This window comes from Sparus aurata, chromosome 7 (assembly GCF_900880675.1).
Source record: "Sparus aurata chromosome 7, fSpaAur1.1, whole genome shotgun sequence".
Classification (NCBI taxonomy): Eukaryota; Metazoa; Chordata; class Actinopteri; order Spariformes; family Sparidae; genus Sparus; species Sparus aurata.
In genome coordinates, this window is record NC_044193.1 from 25,022,112 (window position 1) to 25,048,110 (window position 25,999).

The 25,999-nt window shown below is 43.8% G+C and overlaps 1 protein-coding gene across 2 annotated transcripts in view; it reads right to left on the reverse strand.

Annotated features, from left to right (window-relative positions):
* ajap1 (adherens junctions associated protein 1) overlaps nt 1–25,999 on the reverse strand; it is a 58,524-nt gene that overhangs the window by 30,821 nt on the left and 1,704 nt on the right. The gene's annotated exons all lie outside the window — the stretch shown is intronic.

The window sequence follows — 25,999 nt, forward strand, 5'->3', positions numbered from 1 at the left end:
TATAACTGTGCAATTAAAATTTACGGGTATGAAAGTAATATACACCATCTGGTTATGTATTACCAGATGGTGTGATTTTCAATAAAATGTCCATCACGTGGTGTCACTGTGTATTCAAATGACATAAATATGTTTGAATTATACGCAGATTCTTGTTCAGAATCCATCTCACACCATGAGCCACTGCTGATGTGCTTAGATGTTGATTAGCTGACACCCAACCAAAAATAAAACAAGCCCAGAGGAACCCTCGCTGTCCACATGTTGTAACGGTAAGTGTAATGTAAGTGTAATGGTAATCTTAACACTGACTCTCAGATGTTTGCCCCCTAATGTCAATTACGTATCTCCATAACTCCTAACTGCTTCATAATAATAATATATAAAATAATATTTATTATGCTATGACTTGTTTCAAACAGTAAAATCTGAGTATAAAGTATTTTTTCTAGCTAGAGTGAAATTAGGGGTTTCATGAGTCTCCAAATCCATGTTTCCATTTGACTTTCAATTTCAAGGCCCAACTTCAATTACATTTCTGATTAAAAACACTGATGGCAATGCCAGTTTTTGACTCGCATCTGGAAAGATCAACAGGCCCTGACAACTGTCATTCACATCCTCAAATTCTTGACAGCTTGACCTTATCTTGGTGGCATTTTGCAGGTTATGGTAAGGTAGGTTCAAATAATATTCCCCAAAAATAAAGATTCCAGAGTTTGACAAAAATAGGCACCAAAAAAAAAGGCCCTTCAGTGATTCATAAGTAAACAACAAAAAATAGAAATTCAGTTTGCTACAAAGTTCAGTTCGTCAGAGCTGCCCTGAGTTAAACCCTCCCCCCAGGCAAATCAATAAAGGATCTCTGGCAGCGTTATCAGTTCAGTTCAGTTCTTCCCCCACAAGTGACCCTTTACAGCTAGCGTCACCCTGCAAGTTAACCACGGTACACTTATTAAAAAATACTGCCTCTGAAAACAATGATCGAATCGGAAAGCTCATTTTGATCAATTTGCGATTCAGAAATAAAACCCTGATGTGTAATTACAAACCCCACTACACGGCAGTGGGTATAATTTCAGCGAGAACAGCACATGCTACAGATTAAATGGATTGCAAATAATATTTTCTCAGACTTGTAGTTTCATTATTCAAGGAGGACTCTAATATTCTTTGACATCTCGCATTGTGAATTATCATTTGGAAGTGTGCTGCACAGATGGCAGATAAAGTGCCGTATTCACAGCGTCAACATACCAGATTGCTTTCTGGTGGAAAGTGTGTGTGGTGTCCTATTTTATGAGCACATGCTTATCGTGCCGTCATTCCGAACTTACGCTATATAGTTAAGCCTCAACAATATGGCAGGAAATCCCTTTAGCGGGAGATTGTGACGTCTCCTTGTTCTGTACTGTCACCGCCTCGCATCATCTCAAAGCATTGGGATTGTACACGCAGTTGCTGTGGGGCACGCGGCAGATTGGTGTGCATGGAAAAGCAGTTTTAGCAGAAGAACTGATTAAATGGTGCACTGGTGGAGGCGGGCACATTCCCCTGAACAGGCCTATCAGAGGACCAGTGGAGGTTAAAGTTGAGTGGAAGCTACTTTATATGCATTATCCAGGTTTCAAGTCCTGGATCTCAGTATGCCGAGTCCATTCTGGAGCCAGACATACGGGGAATGAAATTACTTTGTGGAGTTGTGGAGTGGTCCGTTAATTAGCGTGTCTGTTGGCCTGGAGGACTCGGGTATGAAGGTCAGCTTAAGACTCGCCGGAATGATGATTTCAACCAGGACTTGACAGACAGCAGATGCAAGCGGGGCGGCCGGGGCTTCTGCCCGCAGACACACCGGGAGAAACGCAATCTCTGTGCATCACACGTACGCGCGCTCCTCGAGCCGCTCGCCTCGCGGAATACACACAGGCAGACACAAACACGGTGTTTTCTGTGTACGACGTTGTTTTTCATGCCTATTGATCCGGCAACCATGACGTCTGCCACATGTCCAATTATAGCAGATATCCAGGGCTGGGAGGACGTGTGTGTGTGTGTGTGTGTGTGTGATCCCAGCCTCTGCTGTACTTCATCAAACTGTGGCAATGTGTAATTTCAACAGAAAGCCAGTGATGTAACAGCACATGTAAGATGTGATATTTCAGAGCAATATATTTGGATTATGCTGCTCAGCCTAAAAAAAAAAAAAAAAAAAAAAAGAAAAAGCGGTGGAGGAGGGTTCACTGAGCTTGACTTCTTTCTCTCTCTCTCTCTCCTCGGTGCCAGTTTTAAGCTGTACTATATTCAGCAAATCTACTCCCAACTTATTCTGCGGCTTCCTACAAATGCCACTGTCATGGGGAGGAGGATGAGGAGGAGGAGGAGGAGGAGGAGGAGTTGGGATTAGGCCCTGACACCCACTCCAAATTAAACACGTGATCTTCATGCTTGAGAACCGCAGTCGTCATCGGCACTTAATTAGGGTCTCCCGTTTGATTAAAAAACATCATTGACATATGACTCAAGCTCTGCTTTATGGAGCTAAGTTGTGTTCTTAGCGTGAGTCATAAATAAATAACAGTCCGCGTCTATGTTTTTACAGCGGGCCGGTGGCTGAAAATGCCTGCACATGACGAAACTTTAAGAATTTAGCCTCACAAAGTAGACGCGGACTCTGCCAGCACACTTACAGCACATACCATCTGTCTGGCTAATGTTGGAACCAAAGTGGACGTTTTTTATTTTTTTTATATATTTTTTTTTTTATGTGCTCCTGTCACTTTTCCTTTTCAAAACCCACGCTGCTGCAACAGGGGAAAACATTAGCCTGAGTAATCAATTGCATACAGTACTTAATACCATTTACCTGCCCTTGAAACTGGAAAACCTCACAGAACCGACATAATGCCATCAAAAGGCCCGGATGAATGGAGAGCGGCCTTTGAAGTCGACGCGAAAGATTCGCAGCATAATCCTGAATCGAATGCTTGAGCAAAAGGGGGGGTGGGGGGGTGAGAGCGGTTAATAAAAAAAGGCCATTCATACAGAGCTGCCATGCCTTGGAGATACAGGTTTGCTCTGCATAAGAGGCTGTTGTCTTACGTCCCTCATGTCAGATTGTTGACACGTGAAGTGCTCTACTCAGGCCCGCGCTGTTTAAAGATCGCCGGGGTTTTCCAGCCCGTTGTGCTTTGTTTTTTTCACTCTTTCATGAACTGTGAATCGAGCCATAGCAGCCTTTGAGGGTTCTAGTTCTCTGCGGCACAATGACTACAGCACTCCTGGATTTGAGTAATTACATTTCACCTCTCTCTGCTTCATATGTAGCGTCCGCTCAAGGGCCTCATAAAGAGATGGTGAAACTGATTTGAATGTACCTCTGAGCGGCAGCAACGGACCCGTCCACGGGGCGCAGTCGGAGGAGGGCTGGCCTTGCGTAAATGTTAGATTTGTCAGCATGAATTGGGGCATGGTACAAAATCAGGGCCGGGTCAAAGAGTTACGGCTTAGCTCCCACGACGACACGGGTCTTATTCATCGTCTTACTCATCGGGCACAGGCAAGTGTTTTCTGTATTTCACTTGGTGCTAATATCGCTGCATCCTTTGTGTATTAACTACACAGTATGACTCAGGCCATGTTTATGCATGAAGTCGGCAGTGATATGATGCAAAGCTGGCTAACCTTTATACGTGCTAAATGCTAATTTAAGCGAAGTCACGCATGTGGAGGCACCACTGTTTCGTCCTCTTCACAGACCGACATCCAGGGCGGCTGACGCAGACAAACACACAAACTGAATGATGAACACCGACGCCCCGCTGGTAATAATGAATGTTTTGTGCTAATGCTGAATATAATCTAGTTCCACAACAAGCAATTATTTTTATTAAAGGTTACTCCGCTGACTATTTTCCCCGATTAATCCTTTGGTCTGTAAAATGTCACACAGCCCGCATCAATTTTCAATTTTGAAATGCCCTGCTGAACGACTACAGTCACACTCTCCATTTGCACCATTAAAATGCGATTTTCGCTAATTTCGCCACGAGCTCTTCATCTGCCATGTTGATGGCCACACCTCACTTTGCATTGTTTAAGGAGGAGCCACGTGAAGTAATTCATCCAATCCATCAATCACTTCATCGGTTTGCTTCAGAAGTAGACGGTGGACACCTTCAGGATTGGTCATGATCAAAAATAGTCCAAAGTACCCTCTAACTGGGGGTATTTTTCTTCTTTTAAAAGATGAAGGTATTATACAACAACAGCTTGACTTTATCCTGGTGGCCTTGTGATGGTTAGGGGTTGGCGACTTTAGATTATGTTCACCCAAAATAGAGATTCCAGTTCAACAGTTCAGTTTGATCCAGTTTCTCAAATCCGTCCAGAGTAAACGCTCTTCCAAAACAAGTCAATAAAGAATATAAACCCGAGATTTTTTTCTTAGGATGTAGAAAAAACGGACTTGGAGAATTCCCTATCCCTTCTGATTTTGATGATTGAAACTGATAGCTCATCGCAACCGATTTTCCATTTAAACCTGAAAACAAGCCCCCCCTTACAACCAACCCAAAGATGTGTTGCTTAGACAGAGGGTAAAGAAAAGCAGCAAATCCTCACTACTGAGAGGCTGCAACTGAATGAGAATGTTTGACATTTAAGCTTTTTGAATAATTATCGATGAAGTGGCAGATTCTTTGTCTACGGATTGACTAGTTGAACTCGTGGACAGTCAGGGGAGGTGGTTGTAGACATTTGTAACTCCTGTTGTTCAAAGTCCCTGGCATCAGATGGCCTTCCCTTCTTTCCAGCCGTCCACTGACTCAGGCTCGACGGTGTGACCGGTTTTGGGCTAATGTTCATGGAGCATGATCCAATAACACTACTATTATTATTTGGTCACACCTATTTTAAAGTTTTTGTTAATAATGTTTCTAATATATTTGGTTACATTGCTGTACAATACTGATTTGCAGCTCAAGATGAAATCAGCATCATCTAAATGCAACGTATAATCTAATCAGACAGTATGTATCTGATTTCTAGCCAGTTGCAGTCACTGTTTTATTTCCAAAAGAGGAAACTCATCGCATACTCGAGGCCTGCAACATGTCAAGGATCTTGAAAAAAAAAAAAAAAGGGCGAGCAGTGCCCGGTGCTTGATGAATCTGCTCTTCCCCCAGAAAAGATCAAAGTATCTGAGTGCTGTGTGGGCTATTATGCGCAGCAATTCTGCAAAGCATGTGCCAGTGGGCCACAGCAAGCAAAGAAACAAAGGGCAGGATATAGTCTCTGTGAATGAGGCCAACTTTAAAGGCTCTTCTGAAGCCTTTTCAGAATGCTTCACAGAGCCCCGATGTTTCAGTAATCATAGGAAGTCAAGCTTAACAAAGGGTGGCAAAACAGTTAAGAATACATTAAAGTCGTGCCACACAAAGGGACTATTAAAAAGTCTAAATTTGGAGCCAAATTCCTCCCTTATAGTGTATATAAACGATTGTCATGAGAGTACAAGGGGCTAATGAAGGATTATCTGACTCTTTGAACTCATCCTTTGTGTCATGTCAGACCCAGTAAAACAAAACTATTATCTCTGCGCCTAATCAGATATTGCACCTAATTATTGTCTCCTGCACTGTATCCCTGGCCCACTTCTCTCGCCATCCTCGCACTGTGATCACTTGTGCGAAGTAGGTCTTAATTAGAACTTCTTGGGGAGTTTTTTTGCAGAAGTGAGACCTCGGCAGATGGGCCTTCCCACCTGAGGGAGGTGAAAAAGGCATGCCTTCTTCATCCCCCTCGCCCCGCGTCCCCGGGCTGCCATCAATAGACTTTTATCAGCATGGTCTCGACAGCTCCGCCGCTGAGTACACATCATTTTCTGGCCGGCGAGCCAGCCATTGAAAGGTGCCTTGTTGAAGGTGACTCCACCTCGGGCGTGATGGCAGACTCTTTCTTCCAGGTAGGTTTTTTAAAACCTCTCAGTGGGTTTTTATTTTGTTCCTGTGTTATCAATTTCAGAGCACAGAAAATAACCAGTGTTTTTATTCAGGGTAACACGAGCAATTGATAGAGCATCTACACGCTGAACTGCAATGTCCATGTCTCTCCCACACACTTCTAAAAATGGCACTTTGAGAAAAAAAAAAAAAAAAAAAAAAAAAAACAAGATCCACGGGGGAGAAGGTTCACCAGCTACAGTTCACCAAAGTTTGGAGCTGCAGTGGGTGGTTTTCTCTGGTGGGTCCAAGCAGACACAGCGAGAGGTCAAAATGAGACCTCGCGAGCGCGTACAAGCATGACTGCATCTCCAAAACACTTGACTTTTTTTTCTTTGTGACATGCCATTCGGTCGGTGGTGTGTGAATTCTTGCAATAAAGGATTTACAATAAATGTGAAATAAATACGTCACAAAATGTTACTGTCTCACCTCTCGGAATAGCAACGGAGGATTTGCCTCGGTACAGCCGATTTGTGTTCGTCGTCACAGCCAGCGTTACGCTTTTGCAGACACTGATTGCGGCAGAAACGGACTGAACGCAGTCCTAGATGAGGTACTCATCCAATATTATTCATTTTCAGCTGACACTAGGATGTAAACGGACATTAAAGATTAATCAGTGACTTAACTTGATCCTACCAGGGGTGTTTTGTAAGATGAGTAATATATTTGAGGACTGAAACTAATTGTATGTTGTGAAAAAGACCTCGCTTTACCTCATTCTGCAAGAGAGGAAATGCTCACATGCCTATTTAGTTCCACTTGATGAGAGAACTGATACGTTTTTGTCAAGGGATCAATTCACAACAGCGGGCTGGTTGTAAACGTTGTCTGGTTATTAACCTGCTTGTGCTATCCCGCTTGTTAGCTAAATGCTTCCCCGTGGTTGACCCGCCATCCCCTTCTGCATCTAACAGCGAGAGGGAGCAGGGATGAAGCAGAGGGGTTGTTGAGTTAAATCTGTTAGTCTGCCCGACTCGTTGATCATTTATCTGACTGAGGTTCGTGTGAGCATGTTAGAATCTACGGCACCCGACCACGGCTATAAAATATCAGCAACCTAACTGTGCAGTGCATCTGTGAATCCGTGGCGCTGTCTGTGGTGCTGAAGTGGCAGGCACATCCGTAATTGCGCCTTTTTCCTCTCAGACCTGCCCTTCTCCAAGCTTGGAACTACAATATTCTCTGAGCTATATCCTATAAATGCTCATGCTCCCAGCAACTTATTTCCCTGACATTTAACCTGAAGTTTTAACCTCGACTAGTTGACCGATCTAAATGAAAGGTCTAGTTGTTGGTCACAGGTCAGAGGCAGATTTTCTCCAGCGCTGACACCGAGAAAAAAGGTCTTGCTGCATATACACATTCTGGTTTACTGAAATGGCTATATCCCTACAAAGAAACGGGAAACAGCTGCTTGTTGAGGTTTGTAACTAGAGCAACCAAGTTAGGGTTAGCCAGTGTGTAGACTGCTAGCTTGGAGGTTGCTGTTGTTTCACATGGGAATGGGGAATTTGAAAACAGTAACCTGCAGAAAGCGGAAGGCAGAGGGGAATAGGTGCCCACGGACATATACGAAAAGTCTATATCCAGTGAGTCAGACTACCCATTCAGTAGTGTCGTAATGTATTCTGTAACAATATATTTTACAAAAGGGTGAGGGTACGCATTGAGCTGGGTGAAAGCTGGGGCCGTCCCCCTGTTGAAAACAAAAATCACCAACTGGGAACAAACAAAAACCACAATGACCTGACGAGTTCCCCACACAATTAAATGTTTATGATATTGCAACTGAACCGTAGTATTCAGATACAGCTGTCAGTCAAGATACACTTCATCAAATACACGCCAGTAAGTTGCCGACAGTCATGTCAATACCGTTCTTTGAGGTAGAGGGGAGGTTTTTCCTCTCTACAACGTTTCAAGACAGATCCTTTTACCTGTGATTCATGCTTTTGTGTTGATCTCTCGTATCACAACCACTTTCAGATACTGAAGCCTCTAGGCTTAACCAAACACTTGAACCGAGCGCAACACATTGTGCTGTTGGTTTCAGCACAATATGGATTATCTAGTCAGCACATCCAGCGCACAGACACTGGCCACATACTACCGGCGATATTGTCTTCTTTAAGGTGCTGTTCGGGTTTCAATGTCGGTTTCCTTCTTATATTCAATATCCAAAATAGGATGATTCCTGCTCTCTCGCAGAACAAACCTAGTTTAATTCACTGCAAAACCGTTTCCAGGCCACGTTTCATGTGAGACAAAGCAGACTTCTCGTTCACGATCCTACACAAATCATCCTAACCCTGTTATGATTGTTATCACAGCGTTGAGACATTATATCTGGTACGATCACTCAGTGAATGAATATTTTATATCTATCAAGCAGCTTTTCACAGGAACGCCATATGCCATACGTACACTATGGGGGGAGATCTGTGGGAATACGGTATGATCGTATGTTCGTCTTGTCTTTGAAAGTGTCTGCACAATCAGATATGTTTCATGTTGGAAGAAATCATCCTGGCGTTCGGTGCCCATGTGGATCACTGCATTGGATGTTATTTTTAGCCAAAAACATGACATTGTCATGGCTTTGCTCCAAAGCCTCCAGGCGTCTTCCTTTTAAAATCATGAGGCATACTATTAAGCAGCTGCAGTAGCTATGACGCTAGATTGAGCAACTTTAAAGGATTATGGATTAATAGCACACTAAAGACAGAGGGAAACTGGTGAGCGCTTGTACAATGTTTCCATTCATTCCACCTTCCCTGATTCTGCCAGCCCCGAGCACAGCCCGCTCACACTGGGGAGAAGACTCTTAAAATAGAGGTGGGGTGGAGGGGGGGTGGATGGACTATGCATTTGCATTACCCTAAGAGAGCGACAGAGATGGAGAAAGAAAAGAGAGAACAGGGAAGGAGCTGTGTGGCAGTCTTGCCCCTCTGGGGGGTAAAAAAATATTCTATGATAACATCCAGGCCATGGAACAAGGACACTTCTCCTTTCAGATGGCTCACTGTGAGGGCAGCACACACAGGAGTGCAGATTGGACCCCACTGGCAAGGCAAGCTGCAGTTGACTGCTTCATCAAATTACAACAATGGTCCCTCGAGTGAGAGAGAAAGGGGAGGGGGTTTCTGTATACACTGTGTATATCTGTGTGTATCTGGTCAGTTGCCCCACACTCCTGAGAATGATGCTGCGGTTACTCATCTAGCATCATTTCTGGAAGCTTACCCTGGCATAGTAGTATAAATGGAAAGAAAAGTGGAAGTCTGGGGTGGTTGGGGCGGTCACACACAGGACGTTCCCCCAGGAGCCTGGGATTCCTGTCCTGTGTGACTGTGTCACTGCTTGTTTGATTTTAAGTTACGTTGTGTAAGTAAGATAACTTAAATGACTCAACATTATAACATTATCTTAACACAGAAAAGGATGTTTTCCTGCACCTTACCAAGTAGTTTGTGAGCTTAAACCGAACTGAACAGGGATAATGTTAAAAGTCCAAAAGTCATAGTATGTTGTAATATATAAATAATCATTCAGCAAGCTTAATTTTAATAGTCTAACTGAACTTTGCAAGTAGTTTTCTGCCTAACTTGACCATAAAGCCTTTTACATACCAAACTGCTGCTAGAGGGTAAGCAGAGCCTCACAGTTTGAATTTTAAGGCCACCGACCGAGCTGCCATATTTGACAAGCTGGAAGTGAGAACATGTTGGCAAAGTCGTATATAATACTGAGTTGGATTCCTGGCATCCGTTTCAACAGCTTTACTAACTCAACGGCATCTCGATTTGAGTCTCACTATGTGTTTGAAAGACTTCATCACAAGTGCTACCGTTGTCTTTTATCATCCTAATCTAAAGCACTTTAGCGTGTTCCTGGGGTTCACTTGATTTACTTGAACAACATCATTATCTGCTGCGGTTACAACCAGAAGTTGAAACAGGCACAACGTATGTCTTTACGTCATTGCAACTTGGCTTCCAAGGATATTCATGATAATATCCCTACAATTAATTATCATTTATACTTGCGTCACTATGACATTGTATTTTTAGCGCAGTTCAGTCAAACACTCTACATGTAGCTATGGCAATGGAGTGGTGTTGTTGATTCGGCGCATCAGAAGGGTTTTTCCTGACATGTTATTGAGGCTGAGGCCAGAGCGTTTGAGTGAGCTCTCCACGCCCACAGTAAGTGCTCCTCTCCACTGTCCAGGAAACACATCCATCTTCTGCTCCACAGAACACTGCCTGGTCAGCTGACACTGATGAATGTACAGTACATAAATGACATCACGCGCCGTCATGCCGCGCTAACAGACCTAAGCTTTCAATAATGGACGAGGGCTCAACTTGTGTTAGCGTCACAGTGAAAATCAAAAGTGCCTGAAGCCTCGGGGATCAGACAACGTTGCTTAATCTCCCCAAAGACTAAACTGACCTCATGAACGTGAACCGCAACAGTAAATATGCCATTAATATACCGGTAATTGCCTCGCTTCCTTATAGAAAACATCGATTCAAATGGTATGGAAATGACTCCGACCCCTCTGGGATTAGTGGGGGGAAAACAGTTTGCTTTTGCCTCGACTGCAGCACATTGAGAAAATGAGGGCACGATAACAGTCCTTCTCTGCCCTTCCCAGTTCCATTAATTCCAGCGTGTAGCTTTAAGAGAGTCTGACCCAGAATAATCACTGTTTTCAAGAGGAGGTCAGCGGAGATGTGGTGTAAAGCTGAGACAGCCTCAAGTAGGGAAGCGCGAAACAATTGAACTTAACTACTGCTCTCTTTGTAAAAGACAAAACAGCGCAAGAAAAGCCATTACACATCAAAATTCCCACAACGGCCAGTGTTTCTGGTGATTTATTACAGGGCCAACGTGATGCATCGCTTTACACACAAACAAAAATACAGTAAAGCATCTTATGATAAACTGTACTGTAACGTAAGTATAAGACATTGTGCTTCTTTTCTTATTTCACTTGGCAGGTTTTCTTCTTACTTCATCTTACTTCCAAGTCCTCTTTCTGTAGATCTAAATTCCCCTACAGAATGAGTGGGGTTGTAATCCCCCGCTGAAGTGCGAATAAGAGTACAAGTTGTACTCGTGTTCGTTCTCAAGAGAGGCTTCTCTTTTGCTTCTTTTGAGCTTTCAACGAGTGACTGACAGATTCACTCAGCAGGAATCACGAGAGCTGTGTTGGACTGAGGGTCGTCACGATGGTGCTGGTTAACACTTTCGGTGTGTCCACTTCAACGGAGGAAGGTATGGAGCCGCAACCTGAGAGAGAGCAGGAGGGTGCTAACCCTAACCCTAACCCTAACCCCAGTCCCTACCCGTTGCCCAAATGTTAACCAAGGCCATCAAAATGGTTTATGAGGTGTGATATTATTATTATTTCTGACATGGCAGCGGGTACTGCTGTATCCATTGCCAGATGGCAGCAGGGAGAACAGACTGTGGCTAAATATTTGAAAACGTTGTGTTGTTGGTAATCTCTGTAAACAGCATATGAACGCAGAATCATACGGCTACGCTGAAAGCCAACATCGGCCACCGCCCCCAGACACCAGGGTCATCGTCAGACGACAGCCAAAGTGTTCTGAGATGGCAACCACACAGCTCACGGACCGGGTTTTTGTCTTGAGCTTTTAATGGACACTGTCTTGGGACGTTGTGAGTGACTTGTAATAAGTCAGCAGTGCCACCGACTGAGTTTGACGAGAAGTTTTTAACCTTTAAATATCTGCAATTTGAGAATGACACCAATCTCAGTTTTTCTCACGCACCAGGGAAGTGTTGGTGTTTGCACGGCTAGCGCAGGAGCTTCGGACTGGGACTGACCAGGGATAACTGGTTAGCATGCAAAATTCAGTACACATCTCTGCAGCATAATACATTTTATTCTTAACATTCTGTTGTTACTTCTAGTTGTTTCTTTTTTATCCATTCCAGCAAAAACTCATACATTACTGACCTTTGAACAAATTTCACATGGATCATCACGTCCTTTTTCCTTTTTTATAAATAGCAATGGGCTACTACTGACTTTTGCACAACATACTGACCCCACTTAAGTTCACTGGAATACAAACACAGTAGGAAACAACACAGTGACACAACTTTACAATAATCTAATCATAAATATGATGTAAACTAGAGTGCTTTTACAACAAATAAGATGCATTTTTTTGAAAACCCTTCAATGTAATGTTACTGTCCTCCTGTGGACCGGACTGCAGCTGTGTGAATATCATAGAATGTAAGTTATTCATCGTTTGGAAATACACGAGAGGCTTTAATTGCGTGACAATAAATTCCTACACTGGATCTATTCATGTATTAGGGCTTATTTCCGTGCATGTGTGGGGTAAAGCAGACAATCGGGCCGGGGACTTGTGGGACATTTAGATTACAGACCAAAAGCGAGGCACTTAGGTTGCACGGTGCTCGCACAGTGCGAAACTCTCAAGGGGCGAGACGGCGTAATCGGAAGCTTCAACTCAACCAGCTCCAGAAACCCACTTACTCATACACACTCCCTGACCGTTCTGCTACCTTTAATACACCTGTCTCTAGGTGTTCCTGTTTTTTTTTTCACATTGTTTTCTACGCCCACAGGGGACGACGGACTAATGAAACCACGGCTGGGGGACAAGAAAGCTCTGCATTATTCAAAGAAGGAAACTCTGAGACCTTGACGGATTATTTATAGCATGAAAACATCACGGATATGACTTTTTCATCAGCTGTTTTCACATTTTATAACCTGTCATCCTCTCGTCTGTTTATCTAGTGAACTGACATCTGCCAAAACCCTTCACTGTACTCTACGAAGATAATGTAGAAAAGATTACTCAGAGCCACCCTTTAACAAACCTGTCCTGCTGCATCTGAATTTCTATCTCCTGCTGTTGCTTGGGTCGTTGTGAGATTTGGTGAAGACATTAAAAGTTTCCACAGCAGAAATCCTCGCTGATCATTTGACCTTTCATCTAGCGCTGCCAGTAGGTCAAACCCACCACGTACTGCATACAAAATAATGGAGCCGCTGTGTGCCAAAGCTGATCCTTGAGGCTATAAGGTGAGTGCTGTAGTGATGTGAGTATTGAGTAAGATAAATAAAAATAAATAAATAAATAAAGTGAAAATGGAGCTAAATAAAAAAACGTTCCTGTGGTAAAAAAAATCGGAATTACAAGATAAATAAGGTCTAAATTATGAGATACAAAAGTTGTAAGAATTTTTTTGTCATAACTTCGATTGCTCATCTTATAATCTTGACTTACTATAGAATATTTTAGGTCACATTTTCATAATTATTTTCCTTTGACTGCCATGATTTGCACGATTTACCATGATTTGCATGATAAATGCCACGTAAATAACATGTGCCCGTATGCTGCTAATGATAACGCCGTGTGATGACGACTGTTTCGCACTACAAATAGATGATCAGATCAGAGTGATTAGCGCTTCCATCTCTGTGTTACATCGGTTATTCATGGCGGACGGCAGCGTTCGCCGATGCCGCAGCATCACATGAATTCATCCTGATCTCACCTCATTACCCCTTCCACACTCTGACGCATCGATCACTGCAACCTGACAGTAAGATCGGAGCCGCGGAGCAGCGTAATCTGAGCGTCTCTCCGGAGACAATGCTCAAATTGACTGGAATCATCGCCAACTCGGAAAAAGGAAATAAAATCCACTTGAGGGAGTGCAATCACGCGTGCAGTTTGAAAGAAACACCCAACTGTCATTTAGGAAAAATGTACGACCATTACAAAAGGCTGAACTTCTCCGAGAAATGTGTTATTCATATGAAAAATATGGCAGGGCTGCCTTTCCAGTCCAATAAACTCAATAAACTGTTAATGATAAAGCAAATTGAAAATGTCAGAAGGTATACAAAATGCTGAAAGGAATTCTCCGCAGCCGTGATGAATGGTGCTGCACATTAGATATTTATGAATTATGCGGCTACATGGCGTGTTCCATTATTCCATTTAAAACTCATTTTAAGTGGCACCCGGCCCACAGTCCCGGACACACAGCCGAATCAGTTATGACGCTGACGGCAAACTTTAGCACATTGTTGAAGTGGCGCTCCACATTCTCTCAGACGCCGAGTTAAACTCCTCACTACAGGGAAGAAAAAGCCTAATTCATCAAAATTGTCTAATGCGTGTTAATAAGCGAACGCGCGTGTGAGAGAAAAAGGATGACGGTCAGCACACTTGTGCTTTCAAATAACATGCTCACACAGTGTGGCCGGCACAGCGCTGGGACTTCTCTAGAAACATCAGCACCTTTCTTATCCGCCACAGTTCTCACGCAGACAGTATCATAATGTGGCGGCAGCTCAAAATGAACCATTAGCAAAACGCTCTATTGTTATTTTAATCCAGTTCCGCTCATTTTTTTTCTTTTCCTTTGCTTGGCACTTTATCTCACTCCCTCGTCTCCTTTTGTTCACAGCACTTTTCAGGGATAAGGCCTTTTTTTTTTTTTGTTTTTTTTACTTCTGAGGGAGGATCAGGAGGACGGCAGATTCTGGGAGTTTAAAACCTGATGGCTGAACGCTAGAAATAATTTTAGATCCTCATGGCTGATAGAACTCCTGTTTTGTGTGCATATCTATCAAGAAGTGACTTTGGCAGCACTATACATGGGTCAAAATACGTCACATGGTTATCAGGATCCCATTGTTACTTATAAATGATGTTTTTACAATAACAGTGAATGAAATGGCGGAGTAAGGAGCCAGCTGAGAACGATCACATGCATCTGCAGCTCCCCTTGACCGACCCCATCTACAGTGCGCTAATGGTCTGGTCAGGTTTAGGCATGAAAAACACTCTATGCGGTCTCCTTAAAAGTTTCCAGTCACGTTCACAAATGTTGTAAATCATTTAAAAACAAATTGAGAATGTGTTGGGATCTATTTTGAGATGTGGGTTGATGCACATTTGAAACACTAGTGAGTATTTACGGCAACAAGATGTTTGTGTGCGCGACCGACTCAAACTTAAAGGAGAACTTCGGTCGATTTAAACATGCAGCTTCATTGCTCAAGCTACCCTTGACTTGCCAGTACCGAAGACGCGAACAAATCTGGTCCAGCCATTACAGAGCTCCGTGAACGGAGATGTAGCATTGAACGCTAACAGCATGGGGTCAGAACTTTACACTGTGTTTTAAGCGTCTTAACATGCTCCACATCTCACACCAAAGGTTATGCAACATCAGCAGACACCTTAGCACACAGCACGGTAGCGTGTATGACTCAAACTGATTAAAAAAGTAGTTAAAACAGTGTGTTTGTGCAAGGAGCTACATACCTGTTTGTTGACATCCGTGTCTTCCTCTAGCTAGACCAAACTAGTTAATCTGTCGAGCGTGCACTTACTCCCTTACTGGCGGAGACGGAAACGTATTCCAGCATTTTCGTGCTTATGTTCATAATGTACATGTCCATGTTACAGCCTGTCATGAGCCATGAGCCTTACAATAGCCTGTTAAGCCTGTTAAGTGCACACTCGATGGATATGCTAGTTTGGTCTAGCTACCTGAGCACACGGATGTCAAGAAACAGGTAAGTAGCTGCTTGCACAAACACACTATTTTAACTACTTTTTTATTCATTTTGAGTCATACACGCTACAGTGCTGTGTTGTAAGGTGTCTAATGATGTTGCATAACTTTTGGTGTGAGATGTGGAGCATGTTAAGATGCTTAAAACACAGTGTAAAGTTCTGACCCCATGCTGTTAGCGTTCAATGCTACATCTCCGTTCACGGAGCTCTGTAATGGCTGGACCAAATTTGTTCGCGTCTTCGGTACTGGCAAGTCAAGGGTAGCTTGAGCAATGAAGCTGCATGTTTAATCGACCGAAGTTCTCCTTTAACTGCAGTGCCCATATTTCATGTTAATGAGGGAAGCTCGGTAGCAACGCCGATGCTAAGTGATGTGTTTTAAATACGTTTTTGGACAAAACTGGCACAAATACAGACGCTACATCAGGCTTGTTATCAGGACAAATTCACCGTTTCATTTGCTGTTTTTTTATGGAGACTGTTGATGCATTTTTGAAAATAACTACTCGTACTTTTGAATAACCACAGGGAGCTGTCAATTCATTGGTCAATACCTGGTACAACACAGTTAAAGGGGTGATTATAGACCGCTTGATTTACTTCATGCATTACTATAAGGACTCAGTGCGATTTCATTCACTGTTAAAGACATTTAAATATCTCGTGATCTGGGTCTGTAGGGATAAATACTTCAGCAGTGTCACTCAGCTGACAGGTTCTGATATCAATCTGATATCAAGATCCTGTTATCATAATGAAGCTCAGCGCAAGTTCAATCAGGACAACTTCCTTTATGCTCATTCATTCACAACTCTCTCTCTCTCTCTCTCTCTCTTTCTCTCTCCCTCTCTCCCTCCCTGCTTCTTAATAATCAGCTGACTCTGGGTATTTACTCTATCAGTCAGCCAATCCTGTCACCGGAGTCAGACTTTGAATCTGTCCTCCCCCCTGCTGCTGTCAGCGTCACTCGAGCGCAAAATCGTTGCAGCCCACCTCCGCCACTCTACCAAATTCACCTCCAGTTCATCACACCGAGCTGCCCAGTTGAGCTCATCAGAGTCCACTCGTCATCACAGCCAGAGATCCTCAGACAGTTTCTTCGTCCGATCACCATCGCCGTCAGTGCTGATGAGGCCCAATCGCCAAAGGCTCATTTTCTCCCTTTTAGAGCCAAACCGATCCACTTCTGATTCACGAGGTCCTGATTAAATTGGGATGTCCAGTTCGATTTAATTTAATTGCAATATCAATTCATTTAGAGCTATTTCAGTTGCGATACCAATTCTGCTTGGATATGAAGGAGATTCTGAGAGAGCTGACGCTGTAAATTGTGCGAGGAACTATCTGACATGTTGCATTAGCAAAGATATTTTCCTTTTCTACTTCATGATTGAATTAAACGGTTTGGAGCGTTGAGGCTAAAATCTGCGTGTCCTTTTTACAAGTGCTGCAGCGAAAGAGCGCAGAGGTAATGACAGATGTGAAAACAATTCAAAAGCCCAGAAACTCTCCCCTTTCAAACATCCTTCGTGGCCATTCAAACATCGGTGTTTGTCTTCCTGAGGAGCACTTGAACGCACAAAATATTCCCTTTGCACTCTGCACCGCAAAACGATGTCCCCGTGCTGCAGAAAGACAGCAGAGGACAGGCACGTCAAAACGTGGTCAAGCCTGTCAGCATAGTTTTTAAGTTACATGACTGCTTTTCCGGCACGAACATTTACCCATCAATATGTCAGCTACCGGTCAGAGACTGTGCCCGGTCACCCAGCAGAATATCTAACAGCATTTGGCTCTCAGCCGGTGTTAAATTCAGACCCTGTGAGACGCACCTGCGGGAATATTCAAATATTTAAAGCTCAATCTCTGGGTTTTATGAATCGACATCAGACCCTATGAATGAAGATCAATTCAAACTGGACATTTTTTTTTAAACACAGCCGTGTTCGTCTTTACGGTGCGCATGGACAAAAACGCCTCGATCTCAATGTTTTAAAGTGACTTTTGGCTTCACGAACAACACTGAAGTGCTGCTTGTAGACACTCACACATATACACGCACCAGGTACTCGTGCAAACAAGACTTTTTCTTTCCCCTAGTTGTTGGCTGTAATCCACACTGCAGTTGCGTTAGCGTGGGGTGTTTCAAGCGGTACAGCAGAGGGGGTTCATCCCCCCATCCGCTAAAAGGAGGAGCACTGATACCTCTGAGTCTCTATTTGCAGCCTGTTGAATATGCAAGCATGCCTTTGTTGAACTGAAGAGCGCTGTGTGCTCAAGCTCTCAGACTAAGCAACGGGGCAAATATAACCCAGCATGCACACACACACACACACACACACACACACATACGTGCACGCGAATGGCTCGGTGGTGGCAAGCTCTATTGCCAAGATACACAGGGACCAAATTGCTTATTCCCACTATGTTATTTTTAATTTGTTGATTACGGTGGCTAAATCCTCCCAGATCCCAACTCAGCGACATGCAACTGATATCAACCGTTGAGACAGGACAGGTGGTCACAACCCCCCGCTCTCATCTCCCAGCGATCAGCTACAAAGGACAGGAGAAACAGACCAGCATGTCACTGAGGGTGGGAATCTACTCACGATCCCATTCCAGTTCACAGGGCGGCGCAGTTATAAAGCAATTATCAACGAGGCATCAAAATAACAGTTTTTTTACATGCGACTTTTGTTTTTCTACCTGTATGGATACTTGCCCATTTTAATACACAGTTTTACTTGAACTAAAACGTATTTAAAACTAGAATGGCAGTGAGTAGAGCACATACCTCCGCCAAGGCCTAACAGTCAACTTTGATTCAACTGAGCTTAATCCAATCACACTTGATAACCCTGTATCACTCTGAAATTCAAAGAATTAAGAACTTCTTATAATTAAAGCTCACCAGATCTAGGATCCACATACCGTGTATTATTCTAGATATGTTTCAAGATTTGTGTATTATTCCCCCAGGAAGTGACAAAAATGTCAACAAAAAAACAACAAAAAAAACGCACATTTGAGGAAAAGTGAGAAAGAATTCCTGGACCCTCCTTTTGTCTGGATCCCCACCAGAAGTTAACCGGGTTCTATTCTGGGCCCAGATCCAAATTTTGTGAGAATATGCTCAGTGGTTTTTTCGTGTGACAAAAACACAAACAACCAACAGTGACAAACCAACCAAACAAACAAACAGACAAACAAACACACAGACATGGCTGACAACATAACCTCACTGGCAGAGGTAACAAACACATTCATTTACTTCCATTATCTTCGCTCGTGCTCAGCCATCCTTACAGAACTGGACGAGGGAGCCGGAATGGTGCCAAGATGTTCGGCTCCGAACTACTGATGCCTACTTTTATACTTTTCTGGATGGCGACAAGCCTGTGTATGTGATTAGCAGACTCTGGACACAGATCGTTAACGTGAATACATTTTTAAGGGATACATTTACGCCGAGGCCGACAAAGAAGCTTAGTTTGGAACATTAACATTGCCCTTTATATTTTACCAACAAACTGTTTCAGCCAAAAGGAACATACAGCCCAGTCTTACAAGACTGGTCCAGGCCATCACCATGCTGAGAATTGCGTTTTTAAATTTCCAATCATTGACCTTTCTGCAGCTAGACATGATCTTTCGAGAGAGAATTGCAATCCCCTGCACGTCTGCTTTAGGCTGGCTTACACAACCATTATCCCTTTTTTACAATAACCCCTTTAAAGTCTGATTTTGACTGTAGAAACCAAATTTCAACATTTTGGATTTACTCCTATCCTTGTCGACGGGCCTGTACCCCGGGAGAGGTGTAAGGCATCAGTGAGTAAGTCTACCCACGAGCAGTGCAGTGTCTGATTTAACCTTTATTACGACGCGAGCTATACTCCAGGACACTTTGAACATGCAAAACCAACTGAGTGACTTCTCCAGGGGTCAGAACCATTGGTGGAGGGCCGGCGAGAATCATCTGTAACGATGCACAATCGTCTGTTTTGACCTTTCCTTTTAGATGAGCGCGCCGCTATACAGTCGTCATGTTACACTGGGCCTCCATGATAAATTTCACCTCATCACATCTTTTCATCATTAATCAAAACGCACTGTTTGGAATGATCTCCTCGCGTTTGTTGTGCCTTTCAGAATACCAGCGAGGATGCGGCTGTGTAGCTTTGAAAAATGCAGGCTCTGAGGTGTAGGAGTTAAGCTCTCCTCGCTAGATATCCTGTATTAGGGAGATAAATACCACAGTTGGCTCTCCAAAGAGTTCCGGAGATTTATGGATCGCTTCTGTGCAGCGGGCCTCTGGGAGGCAAATATTCTATGAAATCTTCCACATGTTTCAGTGCAGGCACACACACACACACACACACACACACAGACTCCATCCCCTGCCTGTGAGGCTGATCTGCTGCAGTTGCTACTATGGCTGTAGTTTAAGAAACATTGTTGCATCGCATGTAGGTCGGGACATAATTCACGGAGGAAAAACAAAGAAAGAAGCCGGGTTGGGTTGGGTTGGGTGGGTGGAGCGCGCGTGATTTTGCAGGGGTCTAAGATGCAACAGTCCAGGGTGTTGCATCACCCCATTAATTACTCCCACTGCACAGTGTACATGACCCACATGCTCAGAAAGATAAGCCGTGGCTGTGGAGAGCATGGGAATAGGGTGAAAAGGGGAGGGGCGGGGGAAACAGGACAATGCTCCAATCAACTCGGCTACTCAATATCAAAGTTTTTATTTTAGCCTGAGCCCCGAGTCCACATCAATTACCGCCAAGTATCTGGGAAATAATATACAGGGGGTGGGGGTTGGAGGGTGGGGCACTTTCTTTTGTTCATTTATGAAGTATTATAGCAGAAAGTGGCCCGCAGAGAGACGCCCCCCCCCCCCCGCGCCTCCAGACAGCCAGTTAGTGGGAAGGGCCATGACGGATAAATCTGATCCTTTGTAGAGGCAGTATTGATCCAGCGGAAAGCTCACTACATGAATCAAGTATGAGCTCTGCGCTGTGAGTTCCTTCACTCTGTGGGATGGATGTGCTCCGGCGCAATAGAAACACCCGTTTTCTCGTGTAGCCCAACCCGGACAAGCTGGTCATTAAACCCACTCATGTTGAGGGCTGCTGGCACTGTGGTGGGAAGCTGAAGTGAGACAGTGTCACTGTTAGCCCGAACCGCTCCGAGAAAACAGTTCGAAGTGAACTGAGCCTTCATTCAGTGTTTATTTACAGTTCTCAAATGATCATCATTAAAGTGAGAGCAACTTCTTAAGCTGTCACTCACTTATACCTGAAGCAAAAACTATTAATCCACCTCTGAACAACTGTTTTGCATGCCTTAGTGGAGAGGAGAACTGAGCTAAATCAAGCCTATTCGATTAGCAGCAGGTAGCTAACGAGAGAGAGAGTCCTTGAGAGTTGAAAATGCACAGTACCAGTGTCAAGACCACCCAAACCAAGACCGAGACTTTGAGCAGCCGAGAAGTCAAGACCAAGGCCAGTGCGAGACCCACAACGCAAGAGGAAAAGCCATCTGGCTATTGACAATCACAAGTAGACAAGCGCATTATTGGAAATATGTCCCAACCCTGAAATGTAAAACAGACGCTGAGAGCTGTCAGCGTTGCCCTGCCTACACTGGTAAGCCTTTGCTTATTTCACTGCCATCTCCAAACACCAACCCAATGTGTGTAATTGAATGAATGTTCAATGAAAGAATATTTGGCGGACCTCATTGAGAAGCACCAAACGTTACAGACTTTACCTGACAGTACTCTTTTTCTTACAATTTTCACAAGCGTCTCTTTTCTCCGGCTGTGTTTGGTAATTTCCCCCTGCTAACCTCCAGATTTCAAATCAAATGTGTCTGTCCCGGTTTCTGTTTGGGATATGTCGTGGTACCTGGCAACCCAACCCAGAGGCGTATAACCCATAACGCTGGCAGGTGTGCTTCCCTGGGGGATCACAGGAGTTTAAGTTTGCTTTTTACGATATAATTTTCATTTGTTGAAGGTTTGTCATTACATAAAGCCTTGAAAGGAAAAAAAAAAAAGGGTTTTAAGTGGGATGCTGAAAATGTCAGAACCATCTATATTTCCCTGTTTTAAAATCTGGCCGAGCTGAATTTCCATTTGAATAGTCCTAATTTAAATCTTGCTGACCGGGTTACAGGCACAATAATAGCTTATAAAAAACACTTATATATACATAGATGTATATTATATATTTGACCCACAGAGTATTTCAGTGTAATTAGTTTTCTGAAAGTTGAACTCCATGCCTCGCTTCAGCATCCACTATGCAGCATGTGTTATGGTGGGAAAATTAATTTTACAGTGGCAGTTATGGTCCAATTCTGCTGATGGCCATTCCCTACTAATTGCATCACCAGTCAATAACAAGCCACATATGGCTCACTCCTGTCCTCTCTCCTCCTCTTATCCTGCTCTCCTCTGCCGTCTCGCCATCAGATCAACCAGCATCCATGTCTGTTGTGTCCCTTACGCTATTTCTGAGGGGCAACCTGCTCTGGTCCTTCTGGATTTAACAGACTGCTGAGCACGGGGTGTTTTACCACACACACAAACACACACACACACACACAAATCTCCAGAGGATAGGATCTCAGAGAAGCAACACAGCCTATTTCACTGCAAATTAGGTTAATCACGCTCCAGAGAGGCCCAGTTAATATCCCTCACGGAGGATATTAAGATGGCACCTAAATCACAGGAATATCTGAACATCAGACTGCCCCCCTCGCACCGTAACACCATGTTAAAGCCCTGGAGTTCTTGGTCGACCCGTCCGTGAGGACACTGACTGCTCACACCCTCCCCTTGGAGAAAACACCTCAGTCTAGAGTATAATATATCAGCCTGGGTCATTAAGCCAGCGATATTAATCAGAATTAGACTGGTGCTCGGACGCACAACAGTTTTCTTGTTTAAGCATGGATGGTTAACAGAATACTGCCCACACGGTCACCGGGAATATCAATATGAGGACATAATCCTGAGCTCGTGCATTTCCTGAGTAGTCCTTTGGAACAATCACTTGACAGATCGCTGTCTATCTGGGCCAGAAACAGCCGGACACGTGTAGGGACAGTCACCTGCACTTAACAAGTGGAATCTGACGAATGAAAGCCCCTCGCGAAAGGCAACCGGTGTTCGTGCCAGAAATGTTTGGCAGCTGCAGCGTGCCGAGGCCTGATAGCATCCCCAGTGCCTCAGCGGTATGAGAGCTCACCGTGGGGAACCTAAGACTGTGTGACGTCCGTGAAAGATTGGGCCCGGAGATTGCCGAGCCAGAGAGAGACGAATCCCCGCTGGTTAACCCTCAAGTGAGACACTCTCTCTGGCTCCGGAGCGCTGTTGTTCTGTACCGTTACAGGAACTCGCACCCCGAATGCAAACTGCATCAACCTTCCGTGAGGGATACATTTATGAAATCTGAGAAAGCCATTACGCCGACTGGAAAGTGTCACGTTTAACTGGCAACCCAGCGTGCGCTTTTTGTGTGATGGAGCACCGCATCTTCCTGCCGGCACAGTCTTGTTTTTCTTTTCCATTTGCGGACTGAGTAATGGGTTTGTGCCTGGTTAGTTACTGCTATAGGGAGAATTTAATCACGCACACCATTCAGGCCAAATAATGAAGTTTGGGTTTTTGGAGGGGTATAATTAGGATGAAGCAGCGTTCCAATGTTACCAGTGAATCAAGAACAATATTTTTTATTTACCCAAAGTGCTTCAAAAACTGTTTTACACAGTTAATTAATACACTACATAGGACAACTGGCTTATTTCAAGTACACTGCAGTTGGGACTGAAACCGTATGTATCTATATCCATACATTGGAATGCATGAAATACAGAACAATATGATAAAGCAATGCTGGTCAATTCTCCCATTTCTGTTAAAACTGACTTAAATTCCCCAGTGGTAGCCATCTCTGATTCCAATTCCAATTTTGTTCCAATTCTGTTCTAACTCTGGGGACCAACATCTGTAGAATACTGTGCGGGCGCAGGCAATATTGATTTGGCTTCTGACACATGTATGTACACAGATAAGGAGGAACCAGCCCAAGGAGGGATCTATAAATAAATCCAACTGATACGAAAGTCTGCAGGAATACAAGGATCGCCTTTTAGCAGGAGCATACAGTACAGTGGTGTACAGTGGAGATTACCACAGGCAGTAATAAAGTGTAAGGCACAGTGGTAGACGGCGTCCAGGCAGTGGTCAGGTGCATTCATAAAGAGCAAATCACTGTGATCCAGTGATGATTGAAAAAAACTGTGGTGGAAATCAAGCATTTTCTCTCCTGAAGGGAGAAACAGGCTTTGTATCTGAAAAAGAAACTTAGTTTGACTTTCAACGCCAGGTTGCGACCATTTGAACAATTCGACTAGATCAGTTTGAACTGCTTGAGAAGTTGACATCTTAATCTGAATTTGGATTTGTCTGCCCATGTAGGAAACCAGTTTATCATAAATATATTTGGAGTTTGGACTGTTGCTAGGAAAAAAAATTATAATCCGAAGATGTAAACTTGGGCTGTGGGAAGTTAGGATTGACGTTTTTTTCCCTACCTTTTGGTATAAAAAACATGAAATAAAAATATCTAGTCCAGGCTCCATCACAACAAAGGTGGCTCCTGCTCTTGCTCTACAATCGGTTCGGGTGATATCGTTAAAATAGTCGTCACACTGTGGAATAAATGTTGAAATCAATCTATTGCTAAATAAATTTCCCCTTTGGATAATAAAGGACATCTGATATGATATCATATAAGGGCAGATGTATGAAATACAGTTCCTAAAAAAAGAAAAACTCAAATAACTTTAAAATGACAATTAGCCTGATTAGTTTCAATTGCAAAATGATCCTATCAGCATCATCATCACCCCATAAATTCTACAGGATGACACCCAGCTTTCGTCTTCATTCATGAGTTTGCCCACATCACATTTAGAACAACCACAGCGGTCGACCTCCAGCTGCTCAGTTTTATCACATCTATGTATCTATCCAGTCTGTTCTCCTCTCCAGTTTTGCTAGTCGTTGCTGTTGTATTAACGCCCACGTATCCAGTGCCTGTAGGTGGTCTGTTCTTTGTCTGTTCCAACAGGTACAGGAGCTTTTTTCTCTCCAAATGCTCACAGAACATTTCGTTTTATTGTTCTCTTTAGAAAATAAAAAAAAAAACCTAATAATGTTAATGACAGCCTGCACCTGAACGCAGGACGTTATCCCATGCAATGTTTCGGAACCAAGTATTGCAATCACTGTCTGATAATAAATGATCGCAACAATGAAAGCTTTCAGCCTGCATGTGAAGGCAAAAACAATCTAGGACACGCTGAATTACTTCGGTCCGTAACAGCCGTTGCCGTTCATCCCACATGCCATTTTTTTTTACGTCGCACATCTTGTCAGCGAGTGACAGGAAAATTCCCTATGATAGAAATTGGTTTCTCTGTGCCCCTGATGGATCCATCGAGAGATATGAGACCTAAATGCATTTCATTTCATCGTCTAACACAACTGTTCTGTCTTGCGCCGTGTATTGCCATTACCCTGCGAGGTCAGCCCTTAAGATGTGCAGTGTGTGTCATGCATAATAGATGAACGGCGGGCAGAAAATAAAAAAATAAAAAAACGGGGGCAGGAATTAGAGCCACCGGTGGGAATGAGATTCCAGCAGGTGGCAAGAGAATCTCACCCACCGCTGGCTGGTTTTGGTCTCATTCCACTGCGCGTGTCATTACCTCTAAACCTATTTTACGGCGGATGAATGAGCTCAGTTTTGGCTTTTTTTTTGTTTTGTTTTGCAGACTTCCCAACTAACTCCGGTTGGACAGGTCTCCATCCTGCTTCCTGATTAGGGGAAGCATTTTCCTTGATCCTGAAAGCAAGGCGAGTACTCAGCGGTGAGTGATGTGCTCTGCGACTGGGAGACGATCCACTGTGATATAAGAACAGAGGAAGATGAGGAGAGCAAAGTGTGAGTGGGTGTCGTTGGGGAGAAAAGAGGTGACGCTCACCTCTCCATCCAGGCTGTGTGCGTGCCACCCTCGCCCCTTTAATCTCGGGTAAACACTCGTCGGCGCGCGCGCACACACACACACACACAAACACACACAGTTCTCCCATGCTCCCTCTGAGAGGAGTGGGAGGGGGGTAGACCTATAGGAAGAGCCACAAACTCCCCAAAAAAACTGAATTCAATCAAGATCCCAAAAAGAAGTTAATTCATTTATGCCTGCATTACGCGCCTGACCCATAATTCCACCCCACCCTAATTACCATATTAAGCGCTTGTTTCTGTTCCTCCGGTTTGTTCTCACTGT